Source organism: Pseudophryne corroboree, chromosome 9, assembly GCF_028390025.1.
Source record: "Pseudophryne corroboree isolate aPseCor3 chromosome 9, aPseCor3.hap2, whole genome shotgun sequence".
Taxonomy (NCBI): Eukaryota; Metazoa; Chordata; class Amphibia; order Anura; family Myobatrachidae; genus Pseudophryne; species Pseudophryne corroboree.
The window spans coordinates 2,723,467-2,729,003 of record NC_086452.1 but is presented as its reverse complement, the minus strand read 5'-3'; positions in this window follow the sequence as shown (position 1 = coordinate 2,729,003).

The window sequence follows — 5,537 nt, the reverse complement described above, 5'->3', positions numbered from 1 at the left end:
TTCCCAGGTTTCGTAGAGTGCTTGGCATGGAAGATCCGGATTAGTCGAGGAGCTGAGACCTCAGAAGCTCCTATCCAACTTCTCTCCTCAGGACCATAACCTTTCCATTCTACCAGATATTGCAGGTTCTTATGAAGATAACGAGAGTCCAGAATAGTTTTGATCTCGAAGTCTGTCCCAGTTTCAGTTTCTACCGAAGTGGGGCTTGAGGGCTTAAAATGAAAACGATTAAGGATGAGAGGACGAAGGAGAGAAACATGAAAGGCATTCGGTATGCGTAGATGAGAAGGTAATCCCAATTTGCAGACCACAGGATTCAGGATTTGTAGCACAGGGTATGGACCGATGAACCTTGGGGCGAACTTCATGGTGGGTACCTTTAGCCGGAGGTTACGTGTGGAGAGCCATACCCTGTCACCAACCTTGTATTGAGGAGCGGCTCGCCGTTTCTTGTCCGCGAAGAACTTGTATCGGACAGAAACCTTTTTAAGACTAGCATGAACCTTACTCCAAATTTGTCTGAAGTGTAGTAGAGTGGAAGTCACAGCTGGAACCTCTCCTGTTGGAAGAATTGGTAATTCCGGAACTTGTGGGTGGAAGCCATAGTTGATGAAGAACGGAGATTCGCCAGTGGAGGAATGAAATGAATGATTATGTGCAAACTCTGCCCAAGGCAATAACTCTACCCAGTTGTCCTGTGAAGGGGAGAGATACAGGCGGAGGAAAGTCTCCAAGTCTTGATTGACTCGTTCCGTTTGCCCATTAGTTTGGGGGTGATAAGCGGACGAAAACTTAAGTTTAATTTGTAAGGCCGAGCAGAGAGCTTTCCAAAACCTTGCAGTGAACTGTACCCCTCTATCAGAGACTATTTCTTGAGGCAACCCATGCAACCGAAAATGTTCTCGGACAAATATTAGAGCTAATTTAGGAGCTGTCGGCAGACCAGTCAATGGAACGAAGTGCGCCATCTTCGAAAAACGGTCGACGATCACCCAGACAGTGTTGAAACCTTTGGAACAGGGCAAGTCGGTGACGAAGTCCATGGAAATGTGAGTCCAGGGTTTCATAGGAATGGACAGAGGACGAAGTAACCCAGCAGGAGGTAGGCGAGGAGATTTATACTGTGTACACTGTGGACAAGAATTAACGTAATCCTGTACATCCTTCCTCATGGAATCCCACCAGTAGGATCTTTGCAGAAACTTGTACATCTTCTGGGCGCCGGGATGACCGGAAAACTTGGAGATATGGGCCCACTGTAGTATCCTCGACCGGAATTTAGCTGGTACGGACATTCTTCCAGGGGGAGGACCTGGAGTAGTTGAGGCAGCGGAGACAGAAATTGGATTCAGAATTAAACTCCGCTCAAAAGAATCCTCTTCATCTGTGGGAGTTTGTGAACGGGACTGCATCCGCTTTAGTATTGAAAGTCCCGGCTCGGTACTTGATAACAAAAGAAAATCGAGTGAAGAAGAGTGCCCATCTAGCTTGGCGAGGATGCAAGCACTGTGCGGTTTTGATATACAACACATTTTTGTGATCAGTGTAAATGGTAATCACATGTTTGGCCCCTTCTAAGAGATATCTCCACTCTTCCAAGGCAGATTTAATTGCCAAGAGTTCCTGGTCTCCAATAGTGTAATTTCGTTCCGCTGGAGAGAATTTACGAGAGTGGAAACCACACGGATGTAATCTCTTATCTGAGGCGTACTGAGAGAGAACGGCCCCAACTCCGACCGAGGATGCGTCAACTTCTAGGAAGAAAGGTTCCTCGAAATTTGGTTGTTGGAGTACTGGAGCGGACATAAAAGCCGATTTCAAGTGGGAAAAGGCCTCTATGGCTTCGGGAGGCCACAACCCCGGGTTGGAACCCTTTCTAGTCAAGGCGGTAATGGGTGCAACAATGGTGGAGAAACTTCTAATGAACTTTCTATAATAGTTCGCAAAACCCAGGAATCTTTGTATTGCTTTCAAGGAGAGTGGCTGTGCCCAGTCCCGAATGGCGGAAAGTTTCTCCGGGTCCATGCAAAGCTCCATCCCCGAGATGATATAACCAAGGAACGGTATTGATGTTACTTCGAAAGTACACTTGGATATCTTGGCATAGAGTAGAGATGAGCGGGTTCGGTTCCTCGGAAACCGAACCCCCCCGAACTTCACCCATTTGACACGGGTCCGAGGCATACTCGGTTTCTCCCGTATGGCTCGGTTAACCCGAGCGCCCCCGAACGTCATCATCCCGCTGTCGGATTCTCGCGAGATTCGGATTCTATATAAGGAGCCGCGCGTCGCCGCCATTTTTCACTCGTGCATTGGAAATGATAGTGAGAGGACGTGGCTGGCGTCCTCTCACTTTGTTTCAGGGGGCTTCATATCTTTATTCTGGGGACCAGCAGTATTATAGGAGGAGTACAGTGCAGAGTTTTGCTGACCAGTGACCACCAGTATTATACATTGTCTGCCTGAAAAACATTCCATATCTGTGCTCAGTGTGCTGCATATATCTGTGCTCACACTGCTTTATTGTGGGGACTGGGGACCAGCTGTATTATATAGGAGGAGTGCAGTGCAGAGTTTTGCTGACCAGTGACCACCAGTATACGTTGTCTGCCTGAAAAACGCTCCATATCTGTGCTCAGTGTGCTGCATATATCTGTGCTCACACTGCTTTATTGTGGGGACTGGGGACCAGCAGTATATTATATAGGAGGAGTACAGTGCAGAGTTTTGCTGACCAGTGACCACCAGTATTTGTTGTCTGCCTGAAAAACGCTCCATATCTGTGCTCAGTGTGCTGCATATATCTGTGCTAACACTGCTTTATTGTGGGGACTAGGGACCAGCAGTATTATATAGGAGGAGTACAGTGCAGAGTTTTGCTGACCAGTGACCACCAGTATTTGTTGTCTGCCTGAAAAACGCTCCATATCTGTGCTCAGTGTGCTGCATATATCTGTGCTCACACTGCTTTATTGTGGGGACTGGGGACCAGCAGTATTATATAGGAGGAGTACAGTGCAGAGTTTTGCTGACCAGTGACCACCAGTATTATACGTTCTCTGCCTGAAAAACGCTCCATATCTGTGCTGCATTGCAGTATATAGTAGGAGTACAGTGCATAATTTTGCTGACCACCAGTATATAATATATAGGAGTACGGTACAGAAGGCCACTGCTCTACCTACCTCTCAGGGACGTGCAGTCAGGGGAGGCATGGGAGGCAGTGCCTCCCCTGTCATTAATGATTAAGATAATACAAAGAAGATGCATATGACACATATTCTGTGTCATATGTATCTTCTTAATATTATTCTTTGCATTGCTGTTTTCTTTTTGTGTTTGGGAGGCACCGATCGTGGTGCCTCCCGTTGTCACTGGGGAAAGTATGGGGAGCGGGGGGCGGGCACGGGCGGGGACTAGCCTTGGGCTGTAAAAGCCCATTGAAAATATATGGGAAAGCGGCACCATTAGTGGTGCCGCTTTCATACAGGGGTGTGCTTTCAACCTATGAAAGCACGTCCCTGTCAGTGAGGCCACAGTGATTGGTCAGCGGATCCGTCACTGGATCCGCTGTCAATCACGGTGTGGGCGACACTGGCGGAGGAGGTGCGGGCGGCTGGATGCGGCGATGGTGCGGGCGGCGGCGGTGCGGGTGGCGGGTTGCGGCGGCGGAAATTTACCTTTATCCTGCAGAGTTTGGCAGCGGAGCGGTTCCAGTTTCAAAAATGGCGCCTCAGCGTCATTTTTGAAATTCAAGATGGCCGCCGCGAGCCAATCACGGCTCGCCGCGTCATCGCCCCGCCCCCTCTGGCTGACTTATATAAGTCAGCGCGAGGCAGAGGAGAGTCAGTCCGACGGTGGAGGAGGAGCAGTGAAGAGCTCCTGAAGAAAGAAGACGCCGGAAGTCCTGGCTGGGCGGCGGCTATGCAAAAGAGCTTAGCAGCCGCCGCCCACCAGGTGAAGACGCTGAAAGCCCTGGGGGTGCATTTCAGTTTTGCACAGTTTGCTGACCACCAGTATATAATATATAGCAGTACGGTACAGTAGGCCACTGCTCTACCTACCTCTGTGTCGTCAAGTATACTATCCATCCATACCTGTGGTGCATTTCAGTTTTGCACAGTTTGCTGACCACCAGTATATAATATATAGCAGTACGGTACAGTAGGCCACTGCTCTACCTACCTCTGTGTCGTCAAGTATACTATCCATCCATACCTGTGGTGCATTTAAGTTTTGCACAGTTTGCTGACCACCAGTATATAATATATAGCACTACGGTACAGTAGGCCACTGCTCTACCTACCTCTGTGTCGTCAAGTATACTATCCATCCATACCTGTGGTGCATTTCAGTTTTGCACAGTTTGCTGACCACCAGTATATAATATATTGCAGTACGGTACAGAAGGCCACTGCTCTACCTACCTCTGTGTCGTCAAGTATACTATCCATCCATACCTGTGGTGCATTTCAGTTTTGCACAGTTTGCTGACCACCAGTATATAATATATAGCAGTACGGTACAGTAGGCCACTGCTCTACCTACCTCTGTGTCGTCAAGTATACTATCCATCCATACCTGTGGTGCATTTCAGTTTTGCACAGTTTGCTGACCACCAGTATATAATATATAGCATTACGGTACAGTAGGCCACTGCTCTACCTACCTCTGTGTCGTCAAGTATCCTATCCATCCATACCTGTGGTGCATTTAAGTTTTGCACAGTTTGCTGACCACAAGTATATAATATATAGCAGTACGGTACAGTAGGCCACTGCTCTACCTACCTCTGTGTCGTCAAGTATACTATCCATCCATACCTGTGGTGCATTTCAGTTTTGCACAGTTTGCTGACCACCAGTATATAATATATAGCATTACGGTACAGTAGGCCACTGCTCTACCTACCTCTGTGTCGTCAAGTATACTATCCATCCATACCTGTGGTGCATTTAAGTTTTGCACAGTTTGCTGACCACAAGTATATAATATATAGCAGTACGGTACAGTAGGCCACTGCTCTACCTACCTGTGTGTCGTCCAGTATACTATCCATCCATACCTGTGGTGCATTTTAGTTGTTGTGCGCAGTAGTAGGAGGACAGTACATAATTTTGCTGACCACCAGTATATAATATATAGCAGTACGGTACAGTAGTCCACTGCTCTACCTACCTCTGTGTCGTCAAGTATACTATCCATCCATACCTGTGGTGCATTTAAGTTTTGCACAGTTTGCTGACCACCAGTATATAATATATAGCATTACGGTACAGTAGGCCACTGCTGTACCTACCTCTGTGTCGTCAAGTATACTATCCATCCATACCTGTGGTACATTTCAGTTTTGCACAGTTTGCTGACCACCAGTATATAATATATAGCAGTACGGTACAGTAGGCCACTGCTCTACCTACCTCTGTGTCGTCAAGTATACTATCCATCCATACCTGTGGTGCATTTCAGTTGTGCGCAGTATATATAGTAGTAGGCCATTGCTATTGATACTGCCATATAATTCCACACATTAAAAA